Genomic DNA, 16,695 nt, shown 5'->3' with positions numbered 1-16,695 from the left:
GTTCAAGAGAGATTTCAATTTGACAAGAATTTTCTGCAAGCTCCCAGGATCAGTTTGGGGTGCCTACAGCTGTGCACAGTTGGTATGGAGGGGAAACAATTAAAAAACTGTACAGATTCCCTCACCCTCACCTCTGAAGCTCATGCAGGAGCACTCTAAGGATGTGAATCCTGAGCACACACATTGTTTATCCCTGAGAATATGGCTGGGCAAAGAGATAACCAAGACTGACTTGCCCTTTCTATGCCTCTCCCTGTAAACCTTGGGAGATCCTTTCAGATTTTTAAACAGCATTTAGTGGATGTGGAGAAATGGCAGGAAAATAAGTAAGCAAGTAAAAAGTTGGAAAGTAGGCAGAGGAGCTGGAGAGCAGAGGGAGATGGCATTTTCAAAGACTGTGCAGCACATACAGCAACTTCTGTGAAAAGCTGGGGAAAAAAGTGACCACTGTTGGGGCTTGAGAATGTTCCAGCTTAATCACTTTAATGGGACCTTTTAGTGGAGAGCCCAGTGCAAAAGGAGCCTCCCCTTTCTTGGGATTTTCTCTCTTTCTCAAAGGCTAAGTGGATTTACATTTGTCCTCTGCACCTCTCTAAGCCAACTGAGCAACCCTCTCTCCAGGCATTAATCTTCAAACTTTGGTAATGTGAACTTGGAGTGCTCCCTCTCCTTTTTCCTGTGTGCAGTTGTTGCACCCACAGCAACAGAACTCTGAAAGCCTTTTGGCAGACTTTGGGTGCCAACAGCCTCGTCAAAGTTTCACTCCAGTTTCAAGCAGAGATTGAAAGATTCACAAATGTCAGATTTGTGTCTGCTGCTCTCCTTATGTAACTTGCAAACACAAGTCATGTACTACACCCACAGCCCCTTTTCTTAGCTAAAATAATACAATGCACTTTGGGAGTTTTAAACTCTTCACCTCGGATGAGGGATTTAAGGCTGTGTTAATAAAATGTATGAATGTTTCCTTAAAGGACTGAAACACCTGTCCATGTGCTCTCTTACAAACTGTGACTGTCAACATCTAAAGATGTTCTGCATTTCTGTCAGGAGCTTTGCTTGGATCAAAGGTAGATAAATCTTCTACCTGAATTTTGAAAAATTCTACCTGAATTTCTGTTCATGTTAGTGTATAGAAGATATTGTTCGTACTGTTGGATTGTAAGATAGTTGGATAAAATAAAAATAGGTGTAAACTCCTACATTTTAGTCTGACTATCCTTGGGCAGCAGAAGAGAGAATGAAACTGTGCCACATGCAAAACTCACCAACTGAAGATCTAAATGATAAATCTTAAGCTCTGAGATGCTCCATGGAGGGTCTGGGTATCCAAACCAAAGGATGCATTACATCTCTCATTTAGATAATATTTTTAGCTCCTACATTTTTTTCTCTATGTGCTAAAATATAATAATCTTCTATTAAAAAAAATTACATTGTGCTAAGCCTTTCATTTTTGTAAAGCAAATGTTGGCCTTGGCAGACAACAGTCTATGATGGAGGTTTTCACTGACAGCACCTTAATTGTTCAATGGCTTTTTAGTCCCCTGACTTAGTCCTGACAATTTTCATAGGAAAGAGTCTATGTAGGAATTGCCACTAAACAAACATAAAAGGCACCTTTCCATTCATGCTCTGAATGTTCACCTTTACTCTACTGCAGCAGCAACAATGGGTTTATATCAGCTTTCTCCCTAACTCAGGAACCACAGCCCAGTTTTCAAGGCTTGCCCTTAGCCCTTCTCATCTTTCAGTATGGTATTTTATCCACTTTTTAATTTGTATAGGGATACTTCTCCCCACTAAGTATTCCAAGGGACTCAAAGTCTTGTGTAATTGAATTACCAGGTTTATAGAAAATCAGTTACTAGACGAAATTGCCAAGGTGGGTGTGGGGAAAGAAGGAACATTTCAGCAAGATGTGGCCCATTATGCAAATTTGTCACCACATGCCATACATAATGAATAAACCTTGTGCTCTTAACACTTTGATTATAGTCTATACAGACAATGCAAATTAAAATTCCTGCTGCTCCATAAACGAAATGAGAGGAAATTATGTAAATTCTAACACATTAGATTGATTTGGTTGAAACAAAACCTGCTCCACTTGATGTTTTAGGGGAAGAACCACAATTACAATGATTGAGAAAGTGGAGCGTTAATGAAGTGTGTTATTGCTAATCAATTCCTCCTCCTCTGGTAATGGCACAAGCTCTGCCCTGCATCACCACTGCCCACGGAGCTCTGAGCTCTGGGCACACACCTGAGGCTGCCAGAAACCCTGTGCCACCAGCAGCTCCCAGGAACTCTGACACCCAGCAGGGCTGTGGGCTCTCATACAGGGTCATGGAATGGTTTGGGGTGGAAAGGATCCTGAACATCACCCCTGCCACGGGCAGGGATGCCTTCCACAGATCAGGCTGCTCCAAACCCAGTCCAACCTGGCCTGGAAGACTTTTAGCAGTCCTGCCTGGCTGTCTTGGATGCTACTAGAAATCCTAACCAAGCAACTTGAGCTAAATAATCACCTTTCTGTGGCTGAATTATCAGAAAATAAGAAATAAAGAGTTTCACCTGGTAATAAACTGATAATGTTTAATTCTTGGAAATTAAAAGCAAAATCTTTTAGTCTTAAAAGTTCCCTGTCCAAATTAAAGAAACTGAAAAATGGGACTCAAAGGTTTTAAAAGTTTCAAACAAAACATTTTTCCAATAACAGTTGTCCGAGTTTTGTTGTAGGAACTTGGAATGTCTCTAAAACGGAGCTCAGTTGATTAAATTCTGTAATCTGTAGGGAACTGATACGCACAGAGCTGATAGAGCTGTTCTACAGGTAATCAATAGATGAAGGTTACACCTTCTTTACAACACGCAGAGCAACATCTCTCCAAGCATCCTCTCACCATGTTATACAAAATTCTCTGTAGATCTCCTCACCAGAGAGCTGCAGAATACTGCACTGCTGTCTTAATTATTCACTATGTTGTGAAAAAAAATAATTAAGTAGTTTATTTATAATATTTCTCATTTTGCAGCCCTTCCCCTAAAATACTTCCATCGCATTTTTAAGGAAAAAGAATGCATTTGCAAAAGGATCTGCACCATTAGAAATTTGTGGCTCTTATTTCACAGGTAAATACAAGCAGGTGGAATGAGCCACTGTTTTGTTTTCTATTTAGATAACTTTTATATCATTTTCAGAAACATTTGTCACTGTCTGTAGTGACTGCATTTCTTTCCTCTCTCTGCTGATTTGTCTCCCACTAATTTATTTTGGCTCCTGCTGAGACATGAGGAGGCACAGAGACATCTCACTGCCTTCAGCAGCAGCTTCTCACACAAGCCTGGTGCAGGTTGTGAATAAAATGCATCCAAAACCACATCCAAAGCAGGGCAGCACAGGCAAGGAGAGAGCTTTTGTGCAGAAATGAGGGAGCACATCAACACACAGCACACACACCGGAGGCTGGCACTTACCAGAAGAAATTCTAGTATTTTGTGTTTGCTCCATGAACAAGGAAACAACAGGGCTCAGGCCCCAGCTGCAAAAGCAAATTTGGCAGACCGAGAAAAGAGAATGTAAAAATGCAAAGAGAAGGGAAAGATACAAAGCAATTCACGTCTCCTAGAAATAGTTTTGCGGGCGGAGGATCCATTCTGGTGGCAGCACACGCTTCTCGGCTAGGCTGGGGTTTTCAAGATACCAATCCATTCTCGCCCCATTAACTGCGAGCTGCGGCTGTGCGAGGCTCAGGGAGCGCTCGCACTGAGCTTCCCTCCCGGATTTATCCGGAATTTATCCCGGCTGCTGGCCGGGATGCTGCGGAGCCGCCCCCGCACAGGGGTGCCCGGTCTAATTGCACCCTGCTAATTAGAACCTGACGTGGTCTGAGCCACTCAGAGCTCGGCACTGAAAGATTTGCAACCCACAATGCAGAACATCGCCCAGACCTGAGAACAGGGAAAACAACGGCAACTGAGGGGCTGTACGGGAGCAGGAGCTGAGCGTTCCAGCGTGGGACAGATGTTCTCTCACATGAAACAGACACAAAGAATCACAGCGGTAAACATCTCACCCCACAGGAATCATCTTCATTTCCAGCTCACAAAGACCTCCGAAAACTGAGTCTCTCCACATTAGCTTTTACTTGGATTCGTTGACTTCCCACTGCTTTGTTTATAGAAACAGACTCTCTTTGATGTCAGAACATTGGAAGGAGTGAAACAATAAATTTCCCATATTCTAATATCCAGGCATCCTGAGCTTGTTCAAGGACCCCTTGATTCATAAAGGCAAATAATTAAATTACCTGAGCTTTGATCAAGGAGTGCTGCAGTCCCTTTTTGATGTCGATAGTGGCTGTTTGAAGCTGCACACACAACTGGCCCACATGGGGTTTAACCCTTTGGGCACCAGCAGCAGACTGCAGGCAGCGCCCTGGTGCTCCCCAGTGCTGCTCCAGAAGGAGCACAGGAGGCGTGGCAGGCCCAGGAGGATCCCTGTACCACACACTCGATGGGATGTTCATTGAACAGTCAAGTCAACCTGTCTTAAAAGCAGTTTTTGGGAGCTGCTTTTTGGATGGCATGGCACCAAGGCATGAAAGTACTGCTGAGAAGCAAAGGGGTTTGGCTTTCATTTCATCACATCCATGTTTCCCAACTATTTCCCCCAAAAGAAATGGGAGTGAGCACAGACCCCTCTAGCCAGGTGAAAGAACACCCTCAAATAGGAAAATGGAGTAGATTTAAGCCTTCCCTCTCCTCAGATACAGGCACCTGGATGGATTAATCTGTGCCATGACCAAGTCAAAGCCCTGGTTGTGCTGCCTGCAGAAAAACAGAAACAAAAGTCAGTGCAGACACTGTGCTCTCAGCTGATTTCCATTCTGGATATGATTAGTGAGAGAATTCCTCCACATAAATGAGGAATTAGGCTCCTCATCATTCATGCTAAGATCCTTTCGGGACATGAGGAGGTTACTAAAAGGACATAATTAGAAGGCATAATTAATATATAGCAATCTCTCACTCAGTTCCCTACACAGCTCCAACACACAGCCATGGATACATCCCTAATTTTAGCAGCAGTTCCATGGATTATGGAAATGACCTCACCAGACTACTGAGATGTGGCAAAAACAGCTCTGCAACACGACTTTTTCTGGTCTCATTCATGGCAGAAAGGCATCTGTCCTTCACAGCACAGCTGGGGAAAGAATCCCTGTCATGCAGAGTGACATCTCAATTCACAGAATACAGGCTGCAAAAAGCATAATGAGCAGCCTGCCTTTCCCTAGATAATAGGCAAATTATTTTGGGGCATGAGGATGTAGATGGAAATTCATGTATTTACATTAAAATGCTTGATAAGTTGTTAAAAAGTTGGGATGTTTCTGATTTGTTGGAAAATAAAACTTGGTGCTTTCTGTAAAGCCCAGAGGGGAAATGTGTATAATGAGTTGGTGAGAATGAGAAAAGAAGTCAATGTAGACACAATTTTATGAATTTTCCATAAAGCCAAAGGAGCTGCACATGTATCTAACATGAGAAAAGGGAAATCTTCCTCTTTGAGCAAACACTCCTGGTAACATCAGTGAAAAATGTTAAAGGAGGAGCTGCTGATCTCAAATTCAACAAGAAATTAGCATTCATTAACTCAGAGTAACAAAATACCCAAGGCACTTATGGGTTAAATATAGTATAAAGAACATGGAAACAGTTAAAACACAAGCTTTACTTCGTTTTATTTTGAATTATTTCATTTCTAGTAAAAATGGATGTGATTTCCAGATGGGAGATACCTCTAGGCAAAAACATTCTCCTCTCCTGCAGTAGGCAAAATGACTAAATATGAATGGAAAAGTCTTTTGTAGACATGATTAATTTCATTTACATTATCTTCTTAATAAAGAATCAATGACCTTCTGTAAATTTTGGAGGGAAAACAAGTAAATCACAGTTAAAAGTCCTGAGTTTTGGTAGCTGTCCTATAATGTAAAACTGCCAAGAAATTACTTGCTGGTTACTCATTTCTGAAGGGAAATACCATAAAGGCTGAGCTGTTCCCCAGACTGTTTGTGGGGGTAGTTGGGAGCAGGATTCACAGCTCTGTGAGCAAAACACAGAATTGCAGCCTGTTCCTGAGTGATGGGAGATGTGCACAGTGGGGTGGGAGCCCTCAGGATGCCAGGAAGGCAGAAATCCCAGGAGCTCCCTCCCTGACCTCCAGCTCGTCTCAAAAAAAGCCGAGGTCACAAGGAGCAGCTGCAAGTCCTGGTAAATCCTGGTAAATCTGAGAGCTGGCACTTCCTCTGCAGACTTGGTTATCCCAGCCCAACTCATTTCTCATTCAACTTGACTGGATAATTAAACACATATTAGTGCAACTTCATCCATTTGATGGAGCATTGAGAGCATTCCTAACACTGGTAGGACCAAAACCTGGCTGAGCCCTGGGATGCACAACTCCATCTAAACTCAAACACAAACTCAGGGTAGCCACCAAAATTCCCTGAAATACCATGTCAAGGGTGCTGCTCAATAATGCCAGTGTCAGTGAATAACCCCATGGACTCCAGCACCACTTCTCTGCTTCAGATCTGCTTCACCAGCCTGAATTTAACCAGGAAAGTGCAAAGGTCAGATAAACAGCTCAAACTGGCCTGCTCATATGAATCATTTCAAAAGGCTGCTAATCACGGTTAACAAAGTTATAACAAATAACAACGAAGTTCTGAGCATGTATTAACCAAGGTGGGCATTCCCCATGCCTTCCAAAAGTAAAAATCCACACTGAAGGGCACAATAAGGTGGAACTCAATGTCAAGCCCATGCCATGAGGAAAAAAAATCAGCAATTTGACTTTTGACTTTTGATTTTCCTCATGTGTTTTGACTGTTCCTTTAAAGCTCAAGCCAGCAGCCACTTGGTAATTTGTGGTGCACCAGAATGACAGCACATCACTGCAGCCTGGAGTGAATCCTCGTGCTGCCTTTTCCATGGAGTTCATTATGTCCTAGTTCCATGTGACAGCTGCATATTGCACTTCTCTAGTGAGGCAGCAGGGCTGGTTCCCACTTCCTCTCTCAGGAGAGATCACACTCTTGCCTCATTTAAATGTGGGGTTTTCTTTGTCATGGAGTAAATAATTATTGAAGCCATTGAATATGCTGAGAATTAATTTTAGCTTCTCCCAGCACTTTGATATCTACTGAGACACACAGAAAAATGAGCTTCTGCTGTTGGATCCAAAAAGTGAAATGTCAGCAGAAGATCACTGGACATCAGCTCCAAGCTCGTAGTGAGGAGTGTGATTGCCCTGTATGCTGGACACGAAAACCTTGCTTAATTCAGGGAGCAGGAAGAGCCAGAGAAGGCAAATATTGGATAAGCCTGACCCAAGGAAACTGAGAAGAATGTCTCCGCTTTTGAACACAAGTGGAGCTGGCTGAGTAAAGGAGAAATATGAAAACAAAAAAAGAAAGGTCAGAAGAGGTCACTGTACCTGCTAAAGGTGAGGTTATGGGAGGGCAGAGCAAAGTTTGCATTGCAAAGTGGGAAAGTCTGGGTGTGAAACGTTCACTGAATATTATATTTGGAGTTGCAGGGAGAGCAGGATCTGACAAACTGAGGGCAAAGAGTCTCATCCACACCTCAGCAAGGTGAGTGAACTCCAGCTGGAGGTGCAGGAACCTGAGACCCTGAGCCAGGCCCAGGGGCACAGGCAGGACTGGAGGGCACAGAGACACCGCCTCAGCTGCTGCAGGTGGTTTGTTGTGAGCCAGGTCATGCAGATGCCCCAATTAGCTCTGCATGTTCCAAAGCAGCTTGGGCTGCCCAGGGCAGTGGACTGGGACCTGCAGCACAGGGCTGGGAAGCACTGAGCAAGGGATCAGCTAAAACTGGTTTCACTTAGCGGTCTGTAGCCAAAGCACCACAGAAAACCAGAGACTTCTAAGAGGATTTGTAACTCAATACTTGAAACATGAACGTAATGAATTTATAAGTAAACTTTTTCATAGAAACATTACAAAATTCGTAACTTTAAGGACAGAAAGAACAATTATGACCATCCTGTCTGACCTACAGCCACATGTATTGCTACCTAATCAGTCCTTTTGTATGTAAATGACAAATTGTTTGCATGCAAATGCCACTGCCTCCTCTGTTTTCTTCTTGCTTTTGAAAAAGAAATGCTATGGAAATTGCCACCGTGCTAAAAAGAATTGAAATGCATACTAATCAGCCATATTCTCCCAGCTATACCAGCTATAATTGGAACAGTAACAAATAAAAAGGCAACAATCAGCACTGGACAAAATTTTCTATTTGAATCGGAGCCCTAAGTAAAATTATTATTCAGCTGCTTTTCAAAATTTTGGAACCTCTTACGTCTGGAGAAATTGGGTTTGAAACTGTGAATGAACAGCGACTTTTCACTAATGTGAAATATTGAAGATGTCTGGAATTTCAATTGCAAGAAAAATACCCTGAAAGAGAATGGGAAGGAGCCATTATCATAAAAAAAAATCTGTTCTCTGTGTGCACTGGATAAATGTTGGAGTGATTTTCAGTTCCACCAGGCTGCTGATCCCTGTGCCTCCTGCAATTTGGAATGGGAGGGTTTGGTCAGTGCTCTGCACGTGCTGAATTAACCTGGCAGCATTCAGCTGCTCTGATGTTGCTCCTTCCTGGAAAACAGCTCAGAGCCATTCCTGCCTGACCAGGAAGTGCCCTGAAAGCAAGAAAAGCACTAAAACCTTGTCCTGAATGGTGATCTACCATGAGCCGAGTGATGCTGAGAAATCCTGACCTGCACCAGTGAGTGGTCATGTCCCTGAAGGGAGCACTGCTCTGAGGAGGGTGAGATTAAATCCTAGAATTGAATCCCACCATTTCAATTGTGTTTTCCATTCTAATGAAATAATTTCTTAATTTCTAAAGGCCATTCAAAGTCCTGTATTTGCCTCAGGATCTCTCCCTTTACCTTCCTCTCTCTTTATCTCTCTCTTATTAAACTATGTCCAAAAAAATTAGGGATAAACTTTTTGAATGGCATTTTCCTTGAGCAATATAAAGGTTGCAATTTTAACCTATTGCTTCCACCGAAGTTTTCCAATCACTTCTGTAAATGAGTGTACAAAATGCACATAAGACAGGTCTGTGACTGAAAAGGTGTGGGAACCCTTGTTTGGGGGCTGGCATGGTTACAGGTACATTGCTTGGTCTGTGAACATTTATTTTTGGTTCAAATGCCAGCCAGCTTTGCACAAGCTCTATTTCTTTTGTTTGCCTTGCAATGTCTATACACACACACAAAACCCCCAAAAAACTTAGTTGATAAAAGATGAAAGGAGTAACAGAGTTATTCATTTAGCAGACAAGATCTGTGAGATAATTACTTTAAATCAAGAAGGGGCAGACCATTTAAATTTATGACTTAATGCCGACACATGCATGTATTAATAAAACAGTTAACATTAATGGAAATAGGGTTTAGTCTCCTGATTCCAATAGAGCCATCATTTCTGCTTTGCACTGAACTAATGACTTAGCCTTGGTAGAATGATATGTATGCATGTATTTAACTATTTATTTAACTTAACCACTGAGACCAATTAATGTGTTTCTGAAGTTTGATTTTATTTAAAAGTATATAACAGCAGCCTCACTGGGATCAAAATTATGTTGAACCAGAGTTTATATGGCAGCAGTTTAACCTTAAGCATGACTCTCTTCCCTTGGAATATCTGATGTAAAAGTAAGAGCACTGAAATATGGGGCAGAAGAAGCAGCCCTTCAATGGGATTGGCAGTGAGTTCAGGAAGTTTTTGGGGCTGTGAGAGGACACAGCACTGATTTACTGCCTGTCCCAGCCTGGAGGACAGGACAGGGACAAACCTGACCCAGCCAGGCTGAGCTTGAGCTGGGCTTGCCCATAGGGCATGAAAACCTGCACTAAGTGCACCATACAAAGATGAAAACTCTGTTTTCAAGGGATTTTGAATACAATTCCTACTGCTCATCTCTCCAGTGTTCCCCTGCACGGGCCGTGTCCTCAGCATATCACTAAGGGCTAATGGCAACAGTGCCAGTCTGCACCAACACCATTTAATGAAACTTTAATTGTAATTACTGTCTTGACAGGCATTTCCTACAACTGACATTCACATATCAAAGTCCTGTCCAATTCTGTCTGCATTATCATGCTCCATGATCCACAATTTCTGTTAGTGTATCTATAACGTGGCTACAGACTACCTGTTGGTGAACAATTAAACATCATTATAATAATGAATTATATTTGGAAACCTCTTGCTACAGTGTTCACCAATCACTCTGGAAAAATCCTCCTCCTTTTTTACATTCGGTTACTTGGTCCTTTTCTTTTAATCCATTTACATTGATTTCTACTACTCCAACTCTGCCTGCCATTGCATTCCAATTAAGAATTCTGATGAACTCTTGCTGATTCAGAAGGGAGAGGGCTCTCACTCATTGCCAAACTTTGAAGGGAAAAAACAACCAACCACACTCACAAAACCCCCTTAGAATTCTCTTAAGCCAGCACTTCAAAACCGAGGAGCTAAATTACGGCTGGTGGAGCCAGCAGAGCCCGGTGGGACAGGGATGCCCGGGAGCCACCGCACCCCCGAGCCGCAGTGGAAGGAGCCCCGATGCCTTGGTCGGGCAAAAAGAGCCTGGACGTCACCTTCCCGCCGGGCACTGCTCAGCAGCACGGCTGCAGGCTCCACACACTCCTCTCTGAATCCCTGCTGCCCCTCCAGGCATCGCCGATGTCCCTGCCGGTGTCCCTGCCGGTGTCCCTACCGGTGTCCCTGCCGGTGTCCCTGCCGGGCGGGATCTTCCCAGGAGGGCCTTGAGCAGCACTGGCAGCTCCACGTTTCCCTCCCAGCCTGAGCGCAGAGAGCAGCTGAAGGGCTGTTCTCACCCCTGCAGCACAGGGGATGGGCACTCACAGGTCTCCTGTGCCCTTTTCCCTTGAACTTGGATTAGAACTTGGATGAGCTGCATTAATGGACTTCTCTGGCTGCACCCAGGAGATGTTCTGCAGTATTGTAGAGTCCTGCACTCTGCACATTTGTGGTACATCCTTCTTATACACAGTAATGTGGTTGGTATGAATCAAACCAGAGATCCAGTCTGTAGGAACACCCCAAAGGGCATGTCTAGAAGAACATCAGAAGGCAGCAACTGGAATAAGCCCCTTTTCATGCCTGCAACCATTTCAAATTTATATGATCATATATGTCCTTGCTGGTCAGCATCCAGCATGGATGGGCTTTGGAACAGCCAGGGATAGTGGAAGATGTCCCTGCCCATGGCAGGGGGTGGAAAGAAATGAGCTTTAAGGTCCCTTCCAACCCAAACCATTCCATGATTTTGTGGGTAGTAACATCATCTTTTGTATTCCAGGGTGCTGCAGGATATATGGAAGTGATTTGGACCAATCTGCTTTTCTCAGTCTTTCAGCTGTAAGCTCCACTGACCTGGATGTGAACAGATAAAACTAGTCCAATTTGGCCTAATATGTTTTTTTGTTTGTTTGTTTTGTTTCCCTTATCAAGGATGTCCTTATAAAAGCTCTCAAATCCGATATCACGTCTGAAAGAAATTTTGTTTGTCTCATTTTTTCCCGCCTTTAAACTCTTGGCATGGTATGAACCGACGCTGCCTTTGAAAAGGGAGGAAAGCGCGAGCGAAGCCCCTTCCGAGAGGGGCCGGCGCTGCTATTCCACACCCAGCTCCAGCTGTGGAGCCAGCCTGTCGCGCTTCCAGCCCCCCAAACTCCTCCGCCAGAGCCAAGACGGTGCCGCGGCCGCGGTGAGGCGGTGCAGGGGCTGGAGGGCTGTGCGAGCCCGGGGAGCGGGGCGTGATCCCGCGAGCACACAGCCGGGAATGCTGCGGGAGCACACGGCGGGTCCGGCCCCGCATCCCGCGGGCGCACAGCCGGGAATGCTGCGGGAGCACACGGCGGGTCCGGCCCCGCATCCCGCGGGCACACAGCCGGGAATGCTGCGGGAGCACACGGCGGGTCCGGCCCCGCATCCCGCGGGCACACAGCCGGGAATGCTGCGGGAGCACACGGCGGGTCCGGCCCCGCATCCCGCGGGCACACAGCCGGGAATGCTGCGGGAGCACACGGCGGGTCCGGCCCCGCATCCCGCGGGCACACAGCCGGGAATGCTGCGGGAGCACACGGCGGGTCCGGCCCCGCATCCCGCGGGCACACAGCCGGGAATGCTGCGGGAGCACACGGCGGGTCCGGCCCCGCATCCCGCGGGCACACAGCCGGGAATGCTGCGGGAGCACACGGCGGGTCCGGCCCGCATCCCGCGGGCACACAGCCGGGAATGCTGCGGGAGCACACGGCGGGTCCGGCCCCGCATCCCGCGGGCACACAGCCGGGAATGCTGCGGGAGCACACGGCGGGTCCGGCCCCGCATCCCGCGGGCACACAGCCGGGAATGCTGCGGGAGCACACGGCGGGTCCGGCCCCGCATCCCGCGGGCACACAGCCGGGAATGCTGCGGGAACACACGGGGCAGCACCGCCCCCTGCTGCCCGCCCGCCGCAGCGCAGCCCGGAGCGATCCCAGCCCGGAGCGATCCCAGCCCGGAGCGATCCCAGCACGGAGCGATCCCAGCCCCCAGCGATCCCAGTCCGGAGCTGATCCCAGCCCCCAGCGATCCCAGCCCGGAGCTGATCCCAGCCCGGAGCTGATCCCAGCCCCGAGCTGATCCCAGCCCAGAGCTGATCCCAGCCCCCAGCTGATCCCAGCCCTCCTTCCCCCGGGAATAACGCACTCCGAGGATCTTGCAATCTGAGTCCTCAGCCTCAAAACCCGGCACAGGGTGATACATTTCCTCCTCTAATAATATAAGAGGTTTTGCTCCATGCCCAGCATGTATCAAAGCCGTGAGTACCGTGCTCCTTGACCGCTAAGAGACAAGGTATCTGATGTACAAAGATACAGATGGCATTAAATGGCCATAAAGTCTTTTTACTTCACCCAGACAAAGCGCCCTACCCAGTCTCCATTTAAATCAATGGCCACCTCGTCATTTCTGTACCCAAGCCTTGGGTTGGCCCCAACAAAGAAACAATGAAAGCTGAAGTGCCATTAAAAACATAAAAATAGGTATGGCATAGGAAATTATACACAGATTTTAGCTTAAAATGCTGGTAGAACTCACGCACACACACACACACACAAGGCCAGGAAGCACGTTGCTAAACTGTTTCAAATTAACTGATTCCAGATGAGACCTCTGCTTCTCACACACTGAAGATATTTTGCTAAACACTCAGCTCACAAAATGGATTCAAAATTCAGTCAGGGGGTTCACCAAAAAGAAGAGATGCCAAGTGTGAGATGACTTGAAATTTCTATATCTGAGCTAGAAATTGCTTCTATTGTGGAATTCTCATCACTCAAAGGTTTGTTAGTCAAGTTATGCTGCTACATTACAGCAGTTGCAGAAAATAAGAATGTTAGTCTCAGTCTACTGTAACTCTGAACTTCACATATGTTCCTTACACTAAATTAAATATGTCAGATGTTGTCAGAATAGCTTATTAACTGAAGCTGAAATCACATAATACACTTTAAAGCATTTTATTAGATAAATCACAGAAATCACTCCAATCTTTGCAGTTTCCCTATATTTTTATGCAGAGGAAAAATTAATTTAGCTGCCCTATCTCTCAATCAACCATTTCTATACATATTTTCCTCTGAAACTGCTGCTGATAAATTGCAATGACTTATCTTATCCCCTGGCATGTCCTATTGTAGCAGCGTTTCTGCTAATGAAGCAATCTAGGTCCTACTGATTTCTTTGGACAGGCAACACTTATAATTGTAGCAAAGTTAAAGCTGATGTAGAGAAGCCTATAAACAGCATTCTCTGTCCATGCTCATTCTCTGATGTACAAAAAAAAAAAAAAAAAAAAAAAAAGGTGAAAAAAATCCTATTTCAGGGCCTAAGAACAAGAGCCTGCCAAAGAAAGATGTCCTTTAGGTAAAATTTTCCTAAAGGATTTCAGAGTCTTTTACTGAATATCTTGTTCTTAGTTTTGTAACTTTATTTTGTTCTTCTGCAAGAGGCAGGAGAACTGCTTTTGAACAGCAGCCAGGAACTTCTGTTTTCTAGAGCACAGACTCTTCTAGACCCAGAAACGTGCTCCAAGGATGCCTAGTGTGCTAAGGCACGGAGCTCGGAGCAGACTGCCGCTCCCCTTCCCCTGCTCCCACTGCCCCTCTCCGGCCACAGGAGCTGCGCAGCTCTGCCAGGGACCTGCTGCTCCCGAGCAAACATCTGCAGCTGCCCTGCCTGGACTCGCCTATCTCTGCAAAACCAGCCAAAGGACCGAGCACAAGCGTCGATTTGTGCTCCAAACCTCGGCGGACAGACCTGGCTGAGGCCGATGTCAGGTTAATTATCGCAGGACTTCTACACTGAAAGGCAATTTATTCCCTGGGATCCGTTAGCCAGCATGGAAAAAGAGAACAAAGTATTTACCTGGAGAATCACACAGACTTTGGAAACACTGAGGCAGACGGAAGAGCAAGGGAGGGGGAAAGGAGATGGACATCCAGCACGCCTGAGTGCGTGCTTCCCTGCTCCCCAGCCCGCCGCTGCCGCTCTTATTCAACAGTTCCAGTATTAAATAATTCAAAACATTTAATTTCTTAACAGGGAGGCACGGAGTCTGTGAAAACCTTCTCGTATCACCATCACAAATCAACAGGAAGAAAGTCTTTCCCAGGGACTTGCTAATAATTGGAACGTGAAAAAGAAATGAGCATTCTCCTCATAAAGGGCCAATTTCTGAATTAGTGACCTCATTTGCTAAAGAGGTTCCTTTGTCACAGATATCTGGGTAGGTAAATACTGTGTTACACAGCCACTCTGTCCTTTGTAGCAGCGGTACAAAGAAGCTCTCCCAGCATATACTGGTTCTCTCCTCACCAAATGAATATTTAAAAGAGTAGACAATAAAGGGGGACTTCTATAGGAGGTGAAGGCGTTTGTATCATGATGTCAGACTGCTATATGTGCTCCCGAAGGGCTGCACAGGAAGCACTTTTATTCTGAACTTAATGGTATTTATGGGGACCCGCAGCCTGATCTATTTTACCTTCCTTGGGGATGTGCTTATGCATGCATCACCCAGGAGTCTAACGCTTTTTGGACTAGCCCGTGTTAGAGACAGATACCATTTTGGTACCTTGTGAGTAGTAATGCGTTTGAAAGCCAGCAAAATAATTAAATAAAAAATAAGGGGGATGGGGGGGAAGGGTATAAATCAAAGTCTTTGCCTTTTTCATTCTGGCTAGAGTATCCTTCATTTCATGCACTCCTAATTCCTGCATATCTATTTCGTGCCTGGGAGCTACGGCACAAGTAAAAGATTTTCAGTTCGGGGCTTTCGGCATCTGCTTCTCCGGAGGAACATTTTAAAACGGCCAAACGCCAGCCCTTCCTCCTCCTCCCACCCCCGAGCAAGAACCGAAGAGAGGAAAAAAATTAAAAAAAAAAAAAAAAAAAAAAAAAAAAAAGGCAGCGTCTGCCAGAGCGTTTTCCTTCTCCCTCCGGAGCGGCGAGCGCGCCCGGGGGCCCGCGGCCGCCGCAGCCCGGCCCGCTCGGCTCGGCTCGGCTCCGCACACCTGCCCGGCCCCGCCAACTCCGGGGTACCGCCAGCATCCTCCTGTCCTGTCCTGTCCTGTCCTGCCCTGCCCTCCCGAGCTGCCCACGCTCAGCCCCGCCGCTCCCGCCCCTCGCCCCTCGCCTTCCCCTGCCCCGGCGGGGCTCCCCGGCTCCCCCCGCTCACCTGCGCCCCGGCCGCGTCCCTCGGCCGCCTGCGGAGCGGGGACACCACGCGAGTCCCATTCACAAGTGGCTCGGCAGCATCTTCAGCCTATTACACTCCAGCGGCAGCGGCGGCGGAATGAGGCTCCGAGCTAGCGGCAGGAATTAGAAAGAGGGAGGGAGGGGAAAGGGGAGAGGGAGGGAGAGGGAGCGAGGGGAGTGAAGCAAGATTAGAGGAAGGGAAAAGCTGGAGGCTGTTGCTTCGTCTCGATTTTCCCGTCCCTTCCCCCAGCCCAGGGGGAGCGCAGCCCCCGGCCCTGCCCTCCCGCGGGGCCGAGCGGGGCTGGGGGCGAGGCGACGGGCCAGGAGCCCGGGCAGGAGCCCCGGCAGCCTCTCCCCGTCCCTGTCCCTGTCCCTGTCCCTGGGCGGGTGTCCCCTCCCCGCGGCTCGATCCGCACCTCTCGGTCACGCAGGCAGCCATGGGCACGGCTGCGAGGGGCCCGGGGGCCCCCATGTCCCCGTGTGTGTCCCTGTGTGTGTCCCTGCTGTGTGTCCCCTCTCTGGGTGTCCCCTCTCTGGGTGTCCCCTCCCTGCCGCTCTCCGCGGCTGCCCAGGGCAGGGAGCTCCGTGTGCGGGGACACAGACGCGGGGCTCGGCTGGGCGGCACGGACAGACAGCGTTTTATACTCAATCCGGTCATGTTTCCTGACAGGAGCAGACATTTGTCCAGGAATAAAAAAAAAAAAAAAAAAAAAAAAAAAAAAGACAAAGTTCCTCAAGCATTTCTGGATGTGGAAAAATCTTGATCTCTTACAGCCCACAGCCAGAGGCTGAGGCCAGGCCTGGAGGTGTG

General features: G+C 46.9%; 1 protein-coding gene across 2 annotated transcripts in view; it reads right to left on the bottom strand.

Annotated features, from left to right (window-relative positions):
- Nucleotides 1-16,034, bottom strand: part of CDH11 (cadherin 11) — an 81,729-nt gene extending 65,695 nt beyond the window's left edge. Inside the window, exon 1 of one of the 2 annotated variants that reach the window (XM_056500781.1) lies at nt 15,865-16,034. The gene's annotated coding sequence lies outside the window, so the exon portion shown is untranslated. Of the gene's footprint in view, nt 1-3,480; nt 3,737-15,864 lie in introns of those variants that run through there. The other variant, XM_056500782.1, reaches the window with a different exon arrangement.
- Between the last annotated feature and the right edge of the window lie 661 nt (nt 16,035-16,695).

The sequence above is a fragment of the Oenanthe melanoleuca genome, chromosome 11 (assembly GCF_029582105.1).
Source record: "Oenanthe melanoleuca isolate GR-GAL-2019-014 chromosome 11, OMel1.0, whole genome shotgun sequence".
Taxonomy (NCBI): Eukaryota; Metazoa; Chordata; class Aves; order Passeriformes; family Muscicapidae; genus Oenanthe; species Oenanthe melanoleuca.
Note: the sequence above shows the minus strand (reverse complement) of the source record. Positions and strands in the feature narration are given on the sequence as shown.